We start from the raw sequence: 18,866 nt of genomic DNA, 5'->3' as shown, positions 1-18,866 counted from the left end.
CTATGCCTCTCATAGTTTTATAAATCTCTGCCAGATCTACCCTCAGCCCCTGAGGGTCCAGAGAAAGCAACCCACGTTCGTCAAACCTCTCCTTATTGCTTATGACTTCCAATCCAAGCAACATCTTTGTAAACACTTCTGCACCATTTCCAAAGCCTCCACATCCTTATGTAATGAGGCGACCGCAAGTGTCATAGTTTGTTGTGGGAATCTGCGACAGAGTGAGGGCTGGAAGCTGCACTGATCCGTTCATTGATTTCCCAAGTAAAGGGTGAGGGGAGGGGAATTTCTTCCCTGGCCCACTGACCTGCACACAGGAAGTGATAATTAATGAAACAGCAATGGTATCTCTCTTACACTCACCCATCAAACTACATGAATGAAGAAAGTTATCCGCTAGTTAGCCTAAGTAGACCACTCGGCCCCTCCACCTCTGTACAGACAGTTGAACTGTAAGAGGTTCATTTTTGACAAACCCGATGTCAGGATTTTAAAACTCAACTACCTCCTGCGATGGCCGGGAATCGAACCCGGGCCAACTGCTTGGAAGGCAGCTATGCTCACCACAATACCACCATCGCTCCATGATGCTGCAGGAGATGCGGGTACTGAACCGTCTCCAGTGTTGTCTGACTCTGTGCCTCGATCACCAGTCCCCGACCTGCTTTCTGACGGGTCATTCTTCACTCTGCTGCAGTCCCTGTTCCGTCCAATTCATGTCGCCACCCTCCACCAGACCGGAGTTACGCAGCGCCCAGTGAAGATTCACCCGGGATCGGACTGAAGTTACAGTCTACCCCTTAAATAGTCGATGGGCGACACATCGTTTCCTGCCCCTCACATCAGCAAATTGGAAAATAAATCCAGATCATAAATTTAATTTCCAACACCACCCTATTAACTGCAAATGCGAGCCCCACCTCCGTCTAGTCCTTAAGCACAAAAAGTAACTGAATCGCTGGAGATCCTGAGACCCCTCCGGTCACACAGTGAGGTAGGTGTCTGAAAGGCGCCGGTTTTACAGTCAATGAACTAACATGAGTGTGATTCTGTGAGTCCTCCTGTACCCTGACAAAAGATGGGCTACATCGTTCTATCTCTTCTTCGTTAGTATAGTGGTCAGTATCCCCGCCTGTCACGCGAGAGACCGGGGTTCAATTCCCCGACGAGGAGAAGTTTAACGGGAAATACTAGTGAATTTTTGAACACTAAAACCGACAAATAGATTGATGTTGAGGTGATCCGTTTTTCGGAATGTGGAACAGGCCGGTCTGCAGTGAGCCGGGACGTGTGAGTCTCCAAGAAGAAGGGACATTTTGTTCAACCTCAGGAACAAGGGAAACATTTTGCATAGAACAATCCCAAGTGGACATGTTTTACATCGGATGGGTCCCGGGTGTAAAGCCAACCTGTCCCTTCCCCAGCCCCGGACCCTTCGCTCAGACTCTGATCAAAGTTAACTGTGGAAAGGTCCGGCTGGGCTTCTCTCTGTGACGTCAGACGGACAGGAGCGCATGCGCTGCGTAGCCCCGCCCCTGCCCTGATTGACAGCGGGCGGCAGAGCACATGCGCCTTGTGCTGCAGCTCCGGCTGTGAGCGCCATTCCCCCAGAGAGCAGCGGGAGCGGGTTTAAAGCAGCCGGAAATGCAGACCTCCTGGGCCCGGGGGCAGTGCGCTGAGAGCAGCCTCCTTCCAGCAGCGCATCGCTCTGGGAGCGGCTCCACAGATGGACTCAGGGACCGACGTGGGAGTCCGGACCCGGGGCAGTGCAGACGGCGGCTGGAGGGAAGAGGCGGAGTACGTAGCGACTGGGTCCGGAACATGGAGTGAGTGGGGAGGCAGAAGCCGTTCCCGGGCTGGGGTGGGCAGGGCGGGGGAGGCGGTGGGGAGTAGGTGCCTGTGATGGTCACTGGTGCTTCCTCTCCCAAGACCAGGAGGGAAAGTCCCAGGTTGTGTTCCAGTCTCGCCGTGTGTGTTGTTACTGGAGAGTGAACAGTGGACACAGAACCGGACACTCAGGGTGGGGCCAGTTTTACAAACAGCGTCTGTTGTAGGGTCCCGGTGAGAATTGTGGGGCACACAGTGTAAACAGCGGCTGTTTGGCTCCGGTTGAGCGACGAGTCCGCCGTGTGAGGTGAGTGGAAATGCGAGCTGTGTAAATCTCCCTGCTCCATGGGCAGTCCCATTCCCGGATCAGTGCCGGCATGTGGCGGTGTGTGTGTCCCACACTTGGTGTGGAGCTACCGCCCTCTGCTGGACGGCAGAAGCTGTGAGCCGCAGCCCTGCAGCGGCCTCACACACTGGCACTGGCTGCACCGGCCACTTCACACAGCCGTCTGCCTTTTACCTCTCCCTCACTGATGCCGTTTCCTTTTCCTTCCCACAGGGAGAGGCGTCAATCAACTCTGGTGTTCCCTCCACCCAAGGCACAAGGAACAGAGCAGCCGCTCCGTCTCTCACACACCAGGTACTTTACAGAGTACAGATACACCGACAGCTGATCAGTTCCATAGTGTCAGACAGCAGACACATTCAGTCCCACACTGAGGCCAAGACACAGACACACATTTCCAATACAACAGTTAAACAGTAGGAGTGAACATGGCCCCTTAAATATCACCAAGATCATCTGTATGTGGAATCAGAGATACGTGAGGTCGTTAACAAATATTTTTGTGATCACCGTAGAAAAAGGCATGAATAGCAGGGAACTCGGGGCATATGTCTTGAAGAGAAACCACATTACAGTGGAGGAGGTGTTTGAGGTATGAAAATGTACTAGGGTAGATAAAGCCCTGAGGACTGACCAATTGTATCCTCGGACATTGTTGGGAGGTCCGGAAGACATTGTGTGGCCCCTTGTGGATATATTTGTATCATCGAAAGTCACGGGTGAGAGGCCGGAAGACTGTGGCTCATGTTGTGCTGTAGATTAAGAAGGGCTGCAAGGAAAAGTCTGGGATCTACAGACCGGTGGGGCTAACATCAGTGCTGGGACAGTTATTGGAGGGGGTTCTGAGAGACAGGATCCACCTGTGTTGGGAAAGGCAAGAACTGATTATGGATGGTCAGCATGACTTTGTCTGTGGGGAATTTTGTCTCTCAAACTTGGTCGAGTTACTTTGAAGAGGCAGCCAAGAAGCTAGATGAGGGAAGTGCGGTAGACATTGTCTACATGGACTTCAGCAAGGCCTTTGGCAAGGTCCCAACGTCCCGCATTGTTGACCAGTCTGGTAAGTTAGATCATATGGGATACAGGGAAGCTGTTCAAATGGACATGATATTGCTTGATGGTAAGGGACAGAGGGTCATGTTTTAGACTTGTGGTCAGTGACCTGAGGTGCACCACAGGGATCAGTGCTGGGTCTGCTGCTATTTGTATCAGAATCATTCATATGAAAGATATGGATCAGAATGTAGGTGGCATGGTCAGGAAGTTTGCGGATGATATTAAACTGGGTGGTACAGTGGACAGTGAAAGGATTTATCTGAGATTATAAAGGGATCTTTATCAACTTGTTCAGTGAGCTGAGGAACGGGAGATAAATGTGGGACGTTGCATCTTGGTCAGGCATACCAGGGCAGGACTGGCAGAGTAAGTGGTCGAGCACAGGGAGTGTTGCAGAACGGAGAGACCTCGGGGTGCAGGTACCTCATTCCTTCAAAGAGGCAACATTTGTAGACAGAGTCGTGGAGAAGGCGTTTGACAAGCTTGCCTTCATCGGTCAGAATATTGGGTACCAGAATTGGAACGTTATGTTCCAGCTGTACACGCGTTTGGGAAAGCTGCATTTGGAGAACTGCATACAGTTGTTGGTGTCCTGCTGTCAGACGGAGGTCATTGAACTCGAAGGGTGAAAAAGAGATTTGAAGACGTTACTGGGACTCGAGGGTTTGGGTGATGCCCTCCTAGATAGGCTAATATTTTTCTCTCCTGAAGTGCATGTGACCTCCGAGAGATTTATAAAATCGTGACGGACATAGTCAGATGAACAGCCAATGTCTTTACCCCAGAGGAGGGGAGTCCAAACCTAGAGGCACAGGTTTAAAGTGAGAGAGGAAAGATATAAAAGGGAACGGGGGCAGGTTGAACAGAATGTGGGGAAAGGTGAGGTCATCCACTCCCAGAGGAAACACAGAATAGGAGAGAACATTTTGCATGGGGACAGAGTTGCAGGCACGGTAGTGTAGCGGTTAGCGTAACGCATTCCAGTGCCAACGACCCGGGTACAAATTCGGACTCTGTAAGAAGTTTGTACTTTCTCCCCGTGCCCGCGCGGGTTTCCTCCGGCTGCACCGGTTTCCGCCCACATTCCAAAGACGTACGGGTTAGGAATTTGCGGGCATGCTATGTTGGCACCGGAACCGTGGCGACACTTGTGGGTTGTCCCCACAACACTCTACGCAAAAGATGAATTTAACTGTGTGTTTCGATGTACATATGAGTAATAAAGATATCTTACCTTATCTTAAATGTTCAGAGAGACCCGGGTGTCCTTGTGAACAAACCACTGAAAGTGACCATGCAGGGACAGCAGGTCATTAGGGAGGCTGACAGGATTTTGTCCTGTGATGCAGGAGGATTGGAGAGCAGGAGTAGAGATGTCTCACTGGGGTTATATAGGGCCCTGGTGAGAGCGCACCTTGAACATTGTGCCAGGTCTGGTCTCACTACTTCAGGAAGGATCTACCTGAAACAGAGGGAGTACAGTGACTGTTCCCCACTCTGAATTGACTGGTTCCAGGGAGGGCAGGTCCCCTGTCTGAGGGGACAGTGAGTGGGCTGGGCATGTGTTCTGTGGGGTTAATGAGAAGAAGGGGAGATCCAATGGAGACTTGCAGAATTGTTGGATGGTGTAACAGACTGGATACAGGGAGGGTGTTTCTGCTGTCTGAGGGGTCTGTAGTGAAGTGTCACACTCAGAATGAGGGGTTGGACCTTCAAGAACAAAGTCCCGAAGCTGCTTCCTTCATAAGAGGATGGATCACCTTGATATTCCTGACCTGTGGACTGTGGACTCCCAGGTTTCAGTGTATTCAGTGCTGAAACTGACAGTTTCTGGGAGATATTTAGTCATCCAAGGAGTCTCTGTACCTGTGGTTAGTGCAGGAGGGTGGTGCTGAGGTCAAAGACCAGCCTTGCCCTCTTTGACCGGTGGAGCAGACACGAGGGTCTGAATGAGAACATGAGGAAGAGGAGCAGGAGGAGTGGGAGAGAGGGACGGATCAGAGGGAAGAAACATTGTTCAGCACCATTACACACAGGTAATTCAGCGGCCCTGATAAACACGTCCCGGTCTGTTCAGAGCAGCGTGGGTGGAAATAGCAGAGACCCTGCCCATCATTTCCCAGCCCTCTCTGGCTGCAGGTGGCATGCCGGAGGACTGGAAGGCTGCTGACGTGAAACCGGTGGATACAGAAGGAGCAGAGACAGACTGAGTTATTGCAAGCCGGTTACCATCACAGCAGTGCTGGGGGAAATACTGGGGGGATTTCTGAGGGACGGCAGAAATCACCACTGAGAATGGCAGAGAATTATTCTCGAAGGCAGTCACCACGAATCTGAGATAGGAAGGTTGAAACTGTTCTGATTATTTGTCAGGAGAGTTGATGAAGAGAGAGTGAAGTTTAATCCTGGCAAGTGTGAGGTGTTGTACTTTGTGAAGTTGCATATAAAGGGAAAGTATATAGTGAATGGCAGGACCCTCAGGAGCATTGATGTCCAGTTGGACCCTGGGATCTAAGTCTTTACCTCCCTGATAGTTGCAGCACAGGTAGACAGAATGGTGAAGGACGTGTGTGGCACGCCTGCCCTCAGTATGAGGTGCAGGAGGTATAAGTGTCAGGAAGTCTTGTTGCAGTTGGAGAAAACATTGGTTAGGCTGCACTTGAAGTGTTGAGTGCAGTTCTGGTCCCCCCATTGCAGAAAGGATGTGGAGGCTTTGTGGTGAATGTGGAAGAGGTTACCAGGATACTGCCTGAATAAGAGGGGATTACCACTAAGGAGAGGTTGGACAAACTTGGATTGTGTTCTCTGGAGTGTTGGAAGCTGAGGGGAGACCTGATGATAGAAGTTTATAAAATTATATCTGGAGAGCCGGCGAGAGAGTAAGGGTCTTCTTCCTGGGTAGAAAGGTCGAACATTAGAGGGCATGTCTTTATGGTGAGAGGGAGAACGTTTACTGGGGATGTGTGGGCAAATTTCTTTTCCACAGGTGAAAGGTGCCTGGAACACACTGCCGGGTTAGTGGAAGCACACATAAGTGTGGGGTTCAGTGGGTTCAGACGGACACGTCAATGTGCAGAGATTGGAGGGATAGGGATCCTGCGCAGGTGAAGGAATTAGTTTAATTTGGCATCACCGTCGGCACAGACACTGTGGGCTGAAGGGCCTGTTCCTGTGCTGTACTGTTGTGTGTTGTGGTCACATGCATGTTAGAAAGGTGTTGGACAAATCCCATAGGGAAGGTCAATCCCATGGGCTCCAGGGCAAAGTGACAAGTTGGATGCCAGACTGTGTGAGTGACAGGAAGTCAGGGGAACTGTTGACAAGGGCGCCCGTGCCTGAAGGCTGCCTGCAGTGGGGCTCCCTGGGGACCAGGGCCAGGGCCCATGCGTCTGATGGGAAGGGACGACTCGGTGTGAGGAGCTGATCGAGGAGTTTGTAGATGTGACAATAATTGGCCGTGTGGCTGACAGTGAAGAGGGAAGCTGAAGGCTGCAGGAAGATATCAGTGGGCTGGGCAGGTGAGCAAACAGGGGGAAAATGGAATTTAATCAGGGGAAGTGAGGTGATGCAGGTTGGGAGCTTAAACACGGCAGGGGGACACACAGCACGTGGAGTAATATGGAGAAGTGTGGAGGGGCAGAGGGACGCTGGGGAGCATGTGGACATGTCCCTGAAGGTGGGGGGACAGGTGAGTCGATGGATTAAGGAGGCGGATGGGAGACCTGCCTTTGTCGGCTGAAAGCACAGAATGCCAGAGCAGGGAGCTCTGCTGGAACTGGAGAAACACAAGTTGGGACACAGCTGGAGCGCTGTGTCCAGTCCTGGTCAAAACCCCACAGGGACACACAGACACCAACATCCGAATTAGGAGCAGGAGTCTCCACTCAGCCCCTCCCACCTGCTTTGTCATTTAATGAGCTCACGGCTGGTCTCAGCTTAACATCAAACTCCAGTTCCTGTCTGCCCGCAGTAACATCTCACGTGGATTAACAGCTCTCCCTTAGAAAGGTTCAAAGACTCTGCTCCCAATACCCTTTGGGTAAGAAAATTCCAAAGATCAAAACAACCTCTGAGGCAAAAAATACCTTTGCAAAGATAAACATAATCTTAAAACAAAAGTCCTCAATCATCCTTGGCTGAAATGAGAGGCTCCTTATCATTAAACAGCAGTCTCCAATCCCACATTCTCCCACATGTTGAACCACCCTCCCCATGTGGCCTGTCAGCATCCCTCAGGACCTCTGCCTGTTTGAATCGTCCCTTCTCCCTCTTCAAAACTTGCAGCAGATACAAGCCCAGACTGTCCAACCTTTCCTCATCAAACAACAAGCCCAGTGCCAGTTTTGGTTCAGTAAACCTTCTCTGAACTGAGTCCAATACATTAACATCCTTCTTTAAATAAAGAGCCCAACACTGTACAAGTGGCCTCCCCACTGCCCTCCATCAATGAGGCACAACCTGCACACATCTGTACTCAGTTCCCCCCATCAATAAAAGGTCAGCTTTCCTCATTACCTGCTGTAGCTGCAAACACCCCCAGGAACAGGCCCTTCAGCCCACACTGCCTCTCCCTACAATGATGACAATTAAGACTGCATATCTGCCAGCACCTGGTCTGTGTCCCTCCGTCCACTGTCTCTTCATGGGGATGTCTAAATGCCTCTTCAATGTTTCTCCATTGGATCTGCTTCCATCACCTCCACTCACCGCATGTTCTAGGCACCGACTCCTCCCTGTGTGATATAAAACTTGCCTCCTGAAGCTCCTTTCAACCTTCCCCCCTCACCTTAAATCTCTGCCCAACAGTGTTTGATATTTCCGCCCGAGGAGCAAGACTCTGCCTGTCCACACTGTCTGTGTCACTGTTCATTTTATATACTTCCCTCAGTTCAGCCCTCATCCTCCAGAGAAAATCATCCAAGTTTATCCAAACTTTCCTTGCATCTGATCCTCTCTAATCCCGGAAACATGATGGTTTTTCTCTGCAGCACCTTTCCATCCTTCCTGTAATGTGGCAAACAAAATTGAACTCAGTTCTCCAAATGTGGCCGAACCAAAGTTCTCCACAGCTGCAACATGACTAACCAAGTTTTATATTCAATTCCCCGACTGATGCCGGCAAGTGTACCAGATACCAACTGTACCACCGTCTCCTTGTGTTGCCATTTGCAGGGAGTTATGGACGTGGATCGCAAGATCCCTCAGTAGATCAATGTTCCGAAGGGAGCTGCCATTTACTGTGCACTTTCCTCCAACGTTTGACATTCCAAAGTGAACACCTCACACTTGTCCAGATTACAGTCCATCTTGCATTTCTCTTCCCATATTTGCAACTGATCTATATCCTGCTGTATCCTTCTCACAACTTTCCTCACCATCAACAACTGCACCAACAATTGTGTCGTCTGCAGGCTAATCAGCCCATGTGGATTTTTCTCTGATCAAACTTGAGGTCCCAGCACTGATTCCAATGGATGACCACTGGTCACCCATCTGCAGGTAGAATAATTCTCTATTCAATTCGCCCAAATGTTGCAACACAACACAGACTAGTTCATAACTCCCACACAGAAGTCTCTGTAAGTCACATCGCACACACTGCCCTCAGCAATACATTTAGTTACTCTTCAACAAGCTCAATTAATTTAGTCTGACAGGCTTTCCCACCAATCAAACCGAACTGACTGTCCCTGATTAATCCCTGCCTTTCCAAATGCAGATTATTTCTGTTTCTTAAAGTTTCTCTTGAATAATTTTACACCTGCAGATGTCAGTCTCACTGGCCTTTAACTTTCTGGCTTATCCCTGGCTCTCCTGAATAAAGATGCAATATTGGCTGTCTTCCAATCATCTGGTGCCTCGTCTGTGACCAGTGAAGATTTAAATATCTCCGTCAGGGCCCAAACAATCTCCTCTGTTGTCTCCCACAGCAGCCTGGGATACATCTCCTCAGGCCCTGGGGATTTATCCACCTTTATCTCTACCGAGACATCTAATACCTCCTTGTTTTTAATCTTAATGTGCTCCATAATGTCACTGACCCAAATGAAACCTCCAACCACAATGTCTTTCCCTCAGTGAACACAGATGGGAACGATTCATTTCAGACCTTTCCCACACCCTCTGGACCCACACACAGGCTGTCACTTTGGTCCCTCACAGGCCCCACATTCCCCAGTTACCCTCTTGCTCTTGATTTACATAAAATATTTGAGTTTTCCGTAATCTCAGCCGTCACTGGTATTTTGTGACTCTTTGCCCTCCTATTTCTGGGAGTCACACACCACACCCACTCTCTGTGCACCTGAAGGGCCTCCCCGGCCTTGAGTGCTCTTTACCCACCACCTGATGCTTATCCTTTTCATCAAATCCTCCGTGTTACTGCACATCCAGGGGTCCAGGGAGTTGCCGTCCTTCATATTCACCCTGACACAAACACGTTGCCCTTAACTCTCACTGTTTAACTTTTAATACATTCCCACTTAATGAACGTCGATATACCTGCAGGTAACATCTCTCCCTGCAGTAACCTTCTCCTGTTCAATGATGATGACGTTGTCCTTTCCCACCCCCCCCCCACAGACCCCCCCCCCCGATCCAGACACTGAATTTCCAGACGATCTATCTCCCCTTTCCAGAACTACTTTGAAACATCCTGAGTTGTACTCACTCGTCCCAAAGTTCTCGCCGCACAGACACTTCTTCCACTCTCCTTACCTCATTCCATGGACTATGTCCAGCACCGTACCAGGTAGGTCTGTCCACCGACTGGCAAATGAAGCTCTCCTGGGTGCACGGTAAACATTCCACCCCTGTGTCTTCCTGCATCACAGCAGCAACAGGAGCAGGAGGCGGTCACCTGTTCCTCAACCCTGCCCCACCATTCCATGTGATCACGGGTGGTCTGATCCAGGCTTCAACTCCTCTTCTGTGCCAGTTCCAAACAATCCCCAACTCTTCCCCAAAATTATCTTCAAATCCCTCCAGTGTTCTGGCTCCCACAACCCACTGGGCAGGAAGTTCTGGAGGTTCCCCATCACCCTGCACCATGCTGAGGGTGCAGCAGTCGGTGTCCCTGCAGCACTGGTCTTGGTTTCCTCTTGTCCTACTCCCTGCCGTGCAGTGCTGGAGCTGTACTGAGCAGTCCCCGTGAAGTCCGGGGCTGGTTTGTGCACATCTGTGTCCTTCCAGTGTTGGGCTGGCTGGTGTAAAGCTCTCTGTCCACGCTGGGCTGTGTGTGTTCTATTTTGGGCTGTGGCTTCAGTGTTTGCAGGGGCTGTTCATGTCTTTATCTGTACAGCAGAGAGGTTGGTGCTGGGAATCTGTGGCCCCACAGACCAGTACTGGGGTTGTCGGGGTCTGCGCTTGCCGTGGTTACCCGCAATACATAGATGACTAGGAGAAGGCAGAAGATTCCTAAAGAAGTTAAACCTTTATTTGCAAAGAGAAGCTGTGAAAGTCAGACAGTCAGTTACCAGTCACCCTCTGAATACTGCCCTCTCTGACTGCCCCCGAACAAAGCTCGCGGGCCTTGTTTTATACCTTTTTTCATAGCTCAATTACATTGTTACAATCCATCATGTTCTCTCTTATCTTCACAGTTTCATCCTTCATTTGCCTCCTTTCACTGTTGTCTCCTGGCTCACAACCATTTGTCTTTCACCACAGTCATTTCCTGACTCAATCACTGAGTGTCCAATTATCTGTGGGCATCGGGAGTACTGGTACTAGGCCGCAGAACTATCAGTTATAAAACAATACTGGGCTTATTCGCTAAAAGGCTAACAGTTATAAAACATCACAATGTGTTTCTATTACTTCTATGAGTTCTAAGACTCGCTTGCACCTGGCTTATCAGTTATGAAAACTATCAACTACAGAACTGCTACAAAATCATTAGTCGCACTAACCCTAACGACCATTAGCTACACAATAGATCAACAGTGTCTTCCTCGGAATGAGCTAACCGTCGTTTCAATGAGCTACACTGAATCAAAAGTGTCTCCCAAAGAATGGGCTAACTATTTCTTTAAACAGCGATATGTTACCCGCACTAAGAGTTTCCCGCGCTCCGGCTGAAGAAGAAGGAGACCCTGCGGCCGTCTCAAGGAGATCATAAGCCATCTTAAACACAGAGAAGACTATAAATAAAAGAAGTATAGCCTTTACTTTCTATATATTCTATATATTCCCCCTTTGAGATCAAACCGTCTCACATAGAAAACCAATCATCCCAAAAACAGGTATAATGCACTTTTTGTGCACAAGCCCCATAGATTCGCTCTCTATTACCTGGGACAGAGGGCCAACAACTCAGCCCTCCGTAACGGAGACGGGAAAAAGAAGCTGTGGCCCTCACAGACTATTCCCAACACAAACATAATTGTCGTCCGCAATGTTATCATCATCATTCGGCACATCTCCCCGAGTCTGATCATAGAAGTATGTTGTTGCAACTTCCTTTGCCGGGGGTTCGACTCAGCCATTGCCCGAAGTATCGGAAACTGTTATGCTGTGGCGCGCACTCGAAGGGACTTCAGAGTGGAAGGAAGCAGCACAAAATAAGTGTAGACATAAGCAATGCCATACCCACAACTTTTGCAATTTTGGTTAACCAGGCTCCCCAACTATCTAACTTACTTTCCAGCCAATCAAAACACTGATGTTCAAATCCTGCATTCTTTTTAACCTCTTTCCTCAAATTTTTCAGTTTATTCATCGCCTTAGCAAAGGATCCCTCTGAGTTGGTATTATTTGGTATAACAGTACAAAAATGTTCCCTAAACAGTACACAGATACCTCCTTTTTTACACTTCCCCCCTTGCACAATGGTCTAACCCATGTGCCTCTGAAAGGAGGGCAGTCAACAAAAGGGTGGTTGCTACCAACAAACCATCATCCATGCTCCATAAGCCTTCCTGGTTCAACTTAGCTCCCCTTTCTCTCCATATTGTTTGTTCTGCTAATTGAGCTGAACAGAGTTGCGGACAAGCTTCCAGCATAATTGTTTTAAACTCAGACTGATCCTGTTGCACCACTGAAAACCTGCATGATTCACATCGTGGTCCCTGCAGCAAGAGCCGTCACCAAACAAAATCTTTTTATCCTCATCATCCAACGGTTCTGACTGTCAGTCCACTCTTAATTTGGCAAATTTCATCATATCCCTCACACTCACATGGGTCTGCCTTTATATCCCAGTGGAATATAATCAGCTATACTACTTGTGGTACACCTTCGTATAGTTCTGTCTGGAAATATCAATTCCATCCGAAACGCAACTATCCTAGCTGGTGTCAGTACAAACTTTGCCTTTTACAATAATTCTGCTACCTTATCATGCGTGTACAGAACCACAGGATAACCCGTGTTCACAGATGGTGCTTTCTCAGAAGCATAGTACAATGCTGCCAGTCCCTGATAGCAAGGTGGATATCCCTGTGCCACCTCATCCAGTCTCGCACTATATTATGCAACTGGCTGTTTTGTTCTCCCTATTCCCGTCTCCTGTGTCAACACTGCTGCAGCATAACCTTTCTGTCCGTTAGACACATAGAGATGAAAAACCTTTTCATAATCAGGCAAAGCTAGCGCTGGGGCTGACTGCAATTCCTGCTTAAGAGTGTTAAAAGCTATTTCTGCCTCCTCATTCCATTGCAAAACACCCTTCAAGTCTGTATGTCCAGCTTCCTTCATCATTTTCCTCAATGTTGTCACAATTTCAGCATATTCTCCAATCCAATCTGAACGGTTTACTGCCATTCCCAAAAATGTCATCATCTGTCTGCTGTCTGAGGTTTAGGAGCTTAAGTTATAGCCGCAATTTGATCCGGCGCTATCGACTTTGTTCCCTTAGGTATTAATCTACCCAAATATTCTACCTGCCGTTTACAAAACCAGCTTCTTTTCGGATACTTTATGACCTTCACATGCCAATCTTTCTCACAAGGCCAGAGTATGCCACTCGCACTGTTCCTCGCTTTAGGAGAAACCCAACAAATCATCCACATACTGTATCAGTGTACTTTCCAATCTTATACCCTCTAGGTCTCTCTTCAATGTCTGGTGAAAAATATGTGATAAATGCTTAAACCCCTGCGGAATCCTAGCGTCAGTATACTGGTTACCTCTGTAAGTGAAAGCAAACAAGTACCGGCATTGCTTCGCTAAAGAAATGATCAAAAAAAAACGAACACAAATCAATCACCGAACAACAAATTTACTCCGGTGTCACATTAGTCAACAGCGTATGTGGGTTTGGGAATACAGCTGGTCAATCTTCCACTGCCCAATTCACTGCTCGCAGATCATGTACCAGTCTCCACTTGGACTTGTCTGCTTTCAAGACAGGTAACAGTGGAATATTACAGGGGCTACTCGTGCTCTCAAGCACTCCTACCTCAAGCAATCCCTGTATTGGTAGCCCTATTCCTTCTTCTGCTTCCGGTTTCAAGGGATATTGTGGTTTTCTAGGTAGAATCTCTCCCTGTTTTAGTTTTATTTCTACTAGACTGGCTGATTTTACTCTTCCTACATCTGTATCGTGTTGTGACCATAAAATGGCTGTCAGTGCCTCCAGCCTTTTATCCTTCTGCTGGCCCTCTTCTTCTCCTAGCAATGTCATATGTCGTTGAGGGGTTACCTCGACCTCTTTAGGGCTTCCTATCATCTCTATGTCTATTGCTATTTTGACATTATTATCGTCCCCAGACTTCCAAACTATTGGTGTCACTATCTGCCTATCAATAATCGTTCCTGCTTGCTTCACCATGGGCCCCAAATCTTTGGACTGGTATCCCTCATTTACTAACAGCGTTACATGGGGTGCAGCTCATGGCACCCTGTACCATTTCTCCAGAAATGCATTTTGTTTTATTTGCAAGGCAGCTCACAGGTTCCCTGTTATTATTGCCTCACCTTTTAAATGCTGCTGAGTATTTACTTCATTGTGCCATTGTCTCTTTACACTGAGTCTCATCAAAAATCACTGTGCAATGCAACTCAGTCTTAGGCGGCTTGGCCTTAGGTAATATTGCCAGAGCGCCCTCTTTCCATTTTCTCTAGGGTTTCCAGAATTGATCTTCTATGTCCCCTATCCAATACACATTCGCTCTTTCAGCTTCCTGCATCACAAGCTGAGTGTTTCTTTTTACCCCACACTTAAACCCTTGGAGGAGCAGTCTAATTTTAATCCCAGTTTTAGCAGTGCATCTCTGCCTAAGAAATTGATCGGGGTTCCTTTGAACACTAAAATAGGTAAAACTATTTCATTATTTCCCATCTTTAAACTCACTGGCGCTGTAAATCGTGTTAACTGAACTTCTCCCGAGAACCCTACAGTTTTATCAAACTTTTCTGACATGGGAAGGTGGGAGGCTTATTATGGATGTACACAAGTGTATGTGGCTCCAGTATCTATCATCATTGGTGTTATTTGCCCTTCTAGAATGATCTGAACATTATTCCGCCTCCCGTGTTATCATTGGGTACTGTCCCTTCCCACCCGGGTCTCTGGGCACACCTAGCACCTTCTATAAGGGTTCACAGGTCCAGTCAGACCTGTTGGGGCCGGTCCTTGATTAAACCGCTGCTCGAGAACCATCGACTCCCGCCGAAATGTTGCAGGTCAAGGGTTGTAAGGACAGTCTCTCCTGATGTGCAATGGCTGATTACATCCCAAGCATGATCCTCCTGTTCCTCTTTCTACCTGTGTGTTCCCTGGCCCTTTTTGCCAATTACCTCCCCGCCCTCTTCCTTGGAAGTTCCAGCCCTGTCTGGGCTTTTGTATGAATTCATTTTGCCGCTTATATGGCGTTTGAGGAAACGCTCCCCCAAAGACACCTATCACTTGCATGGGGCTTTCTGGCCCTTGTCTGGCGACATAACAGGTTCCTCCCAAAGCTGGCGCTTCGTTCATTTCGGTCGGCACAATCAGATCAGTTGCTGGAAACATCTTTTTGCCTTTTTCTTTTTCTTTCTGTTTAAGCTCCTCAGGCTGCATCTGTGTCAGCTTTCTTCGCACCTCCTCCTACTGTTCAATCAGCTTTTCTCTGTCTTCTCGGTATTTATCGACTGCGTGGACTACGTGGTCCCTAAATTCTTGGCGGGACATTGACGTCAGCCCTACCACCTCCTCGAGTCTGGCCTTGACTTGGGGCGGGGGGGGGGGGGCCATTGCATCTACAATAGCAGTCCGAAACAATGTGGTCATCAACTGGTTGCCCTCCACCTCTTGCTCTGTTTACAGTCTCCACTTTTCCAACTGGTTTTCTAGGTCCGCTGCCGGGTTTTCAGTCTCTCCCAGTGGATCCCCTTTTAAGGCTTTGGGGTCCACTTTAGGTGGATAGCAGTCTCTGAGGGCCCTCCATACCCTCTGCCTCACTCTGTCAAAACCGCATCCATCAATCGTTGGGTTGTTTGCCACATTCGTTAAGCCAGCTGAAATCATCAGTTCTCTCAGTTTCGAGATTCCCACCACGTTTACCAGTAGTGCCTTCAAGTCACCCATTGGCAGTAAACGTCCTGTGGTCTCGTCCTCAAAGGCTCTAATCCATTTTGCCGCTCCTGCATATATACTGGATAATGCATTTATCATCCCTTCTAGGTCCTGAGTTTCCCAAGGAATGTACTGATTCTGTCCTGGTCCTTTAACTAACTGTAGATACACTCCCCTTCCCCCTTCCGAGCACTGACCTGCTGGTCCACTGTCCGATTCCTCATCAGCCTCTGATCCTGGTTCTATTTCTATTTTCTGCCACCCCGATTCTGCCGGGGTTTCTTTTCTCTCTCGCCCTTGTGCTTTTTCCTGTTCTCTCTTCATCCGAAGTAGCTCGGCTAACTTTGTATTTGTTCGGAATTCCTCGAACTCCCTCCGTTCTCTATCTTCCATCAATGTTCTACTGTCTTCTTGTAATTATAAACTTTGCCTCTCTATTTCCTCCTTTGCTGCTGCAACATTCTCTTTTCTTCCTCCCTTCTTTCTCTTAAATCCCTGATCTGCCGCTCATCGTCATAGAATTCTACTTCCCCTTGTACCCCCACTATTCCTTTAATTACTGGGCACTGTTTGAGTTTCCCTTGGTCTGGATAGGGAGCGGATTTTTTTTACCTCTTTTAAGTCCGGATACAAAGTCGACTTTCCTCCTCCCCTGTTATGGGAAGCTGTTTCTCTGGTTTCCTGGCGCGCTCTACTGACGCCTGATATGCTTTTCTCAACTTTTCTCCTTCCGTCCTGAAAATATTTAGTATCTCTGCCTCCTGCTCTCTCTGCTGGTTTCTTTTTTCAGCTTTGTCTTTTGGTTTGTAGTTTTTAATTAAACCCTCCATTTCCTCACACACACGTCAGAAGTTCCCTCTTTTTGCCATTTGTAACTAGATCTTTGGTTCTCTTTTCCCATTTCTCCGAAATTTTTGTGATATCACTTTCAGATACTGGAATTTTTTTACTTAATATTTCAACTGAAGCTCCTTTTCCCATCATGTTGTTTTACAGGATGTTTCTCAGAATCTCACAACTCACTTGTTAGCGCTATTGTTTCCTATACTACTTCTACACATATTTCTATACTTTTACTGCCCAATTTGCCGGCTTCTGTATTATTTAATCTTATCCAATTTATCAAAAGATTCTTACCTCTTCTGTTCTACCCGTGCAGACCCCTTCCTAGGGCGGTATTCGCAGAACTTTCCCTTACACCTCGTCCGTTCAGACCCTCGTCTTCTGCGAGATGGTATCCACGAGGACTTTCTGCCCTGCCCGTTCAGACCTTCGTCTCCTGCGAGGCGGTAGTCACAGGGACATCTCCTACCCTGTCCGTGCATACCCTTGTTCCCTGCAAGGCGGTATCCACAGGGCCCCTGACCGTTCAGACCCTCGTCTCCTCCGAGACTGTAGACACAGGGACATACCAACACCACGTGGAATTTTTACTCAATCTCTACTCACACCACTGCGCAGAGTTGTTGATCAATCCTCTGAGCCTCCTTTAATTTCAATTTATGCCAGATTCTTTGGATCCGAGAGACAAATCGTTTAACACTTCTGCGTCTGGAGGCCTCCCACACCCACAGTTTTGGTCAGAATTAACAACGAAAACGCATATCTTTTTCTGGGTCGTCACCCTTTACTCTGCTGGTTTCGTGGGGGGTCCCCTAGGGACGAGGAAACGTTTTTGATTTGTCGTTCTTTTCTTATGGGTCTCTTTCCGACCCTGCTCGCAGAGCCAAATTTGTCGTGGTTACCCGCAATAAATAGATGACCAGGAGAAGCAGAAGATTCCTCAAGCAGTTAAACTTTTATTTACAAAGAAAAGTTGTGACAGTCAGACAGACAGTTACCAGTCACCTTCTGACAGGTGCTCTGTCTGCCCCGAGCAAAGGTCGAGAACCTTTTTTTATACCTTTTTTCTTAGCTCAATTACATTGTTACAATCCATTATGTCCTCTCTTAACTTCACAGTTTCATCCGTTACCATTTGTCTCCTTTCACAGTTGTCTCCTGGCTCACAACCATCTGTCTTTCGCCACAGTCATTTACTGACTCAATCACAGGGTTCCCCAATTATTTGTGGGCATTGGGAGTATTGTCAATAGGCTACAGAACTATGACTCAATCGCAGGGTGCGCCAATGATTTATGGGCATTGGGAGTATCGGTACTGGGCTTCAGGTTTATCAGTTATAAAACAATACTTGTCTTATTCGCTATAAGGCTAACAGTTATAAAACATTACAATGTGCCCCTATAACTTATGAGTTCTGAGACTTGCTAGCATATGGCTTATCAGTTAAAAAGTTATCAGCCTCAGTACTGCTAAAAAATCATTAGTCGGACTATCCCTAACGACCATTAGCTGCACAATAGATCAGCAGTGTATTGCTAGGAATGAGCTAACCATCTGTTTAATGAGCTATGCTAAATCAAATGTGTCTCTTTAGGATTGGGCTAACTATTTCTTTAATGAGCGATGTTTCCCGCACTAAGAGTTTCCCGCGCTGGAGCTGAAGAAGACGGAGTCCCAGCGGCCATCTTAAGGAGACCAGCAGCCATTTTAAGCACAGAGCAGATAATGAATAAAATAATTATAGCCTCTACTTTCTATATATTCTTTAAATGCAACATATATGGATGGGTTAGTAAGTTCGTGGATGATACAAAGATTTGTGGCGTTGTCTACAGTGTCGAAGATTTCCAACGGATATAGCGGAATAGAGATGAGTTGCAGATCTGGGCGGAGAAATGCAAGATGGAGTTTAACCAGCCAAATGTGAGCTGTTACACTTTGGGATATCGAAATTAAGGGACAGTAGACAGTTATGACAAGACCCTTAATAGTGTTAATGTGCAGTTTGCTCTCGGGGTCCAAATCCATATCTCTCTGAAAGTGGATGCACAGGTTGCTAGGGTGGTAAAGCTGGCATATGGCATGCTTGCCTTCATTAGTAAGGAATTGAGTTCAAGAGTCTGGAAATAATGTTGAAGATTTGTAAAACTCTTTTTAGGCCGCATCCAGAGTATCACATTCAGTTCTGGTCCCCACATTATAGGAAGGATGTGGCGGATTTGGAGATGTTGTGAAAGAGTTTACTAGAATGCTGCCTGGATTGTAGGATGTGCTATACGGAGAGATTGGACTACC

General features: G+C 47.7%; 1 non-coding gene across 1 annotated transcript; it reads right to left on the bottom strand.

Annotated features, from left to right (window-relative positions):
- Positions 1-509: 509 nt before the first annotated feature.
- Positions 510-581, bottom strand: trnag-ucc (transfer RNA glycine (anticodon UCC)). Its single transcript has one exon. It is a non-coding gene; the product is annotated as a tRNA-Gly (tRNA).
- Positions 582-18,866: the final 18,285 nt, after the last annotated feature.

The sequence above is a fragment of the Pristis pectinata genome, chromosome 42 (genome assembly GCF_009764475.1).
Source record: "Pristis pectinata isolate sPriPec2 chromosome 42, sPriPec2.1.pri, whole genome shotgun sequence".
Taxonomy (NCBI): Eukaryota; Metazoa; Chordata; class Chondrichthyes; order Rhinopristiformes; family Pristidae; genus Pristis; species Pristis pectinata.
Note: the sequence above shows the minus strand (reverse complement) of the source record. Positions and strands in the feature narration are given on the sequence as shown.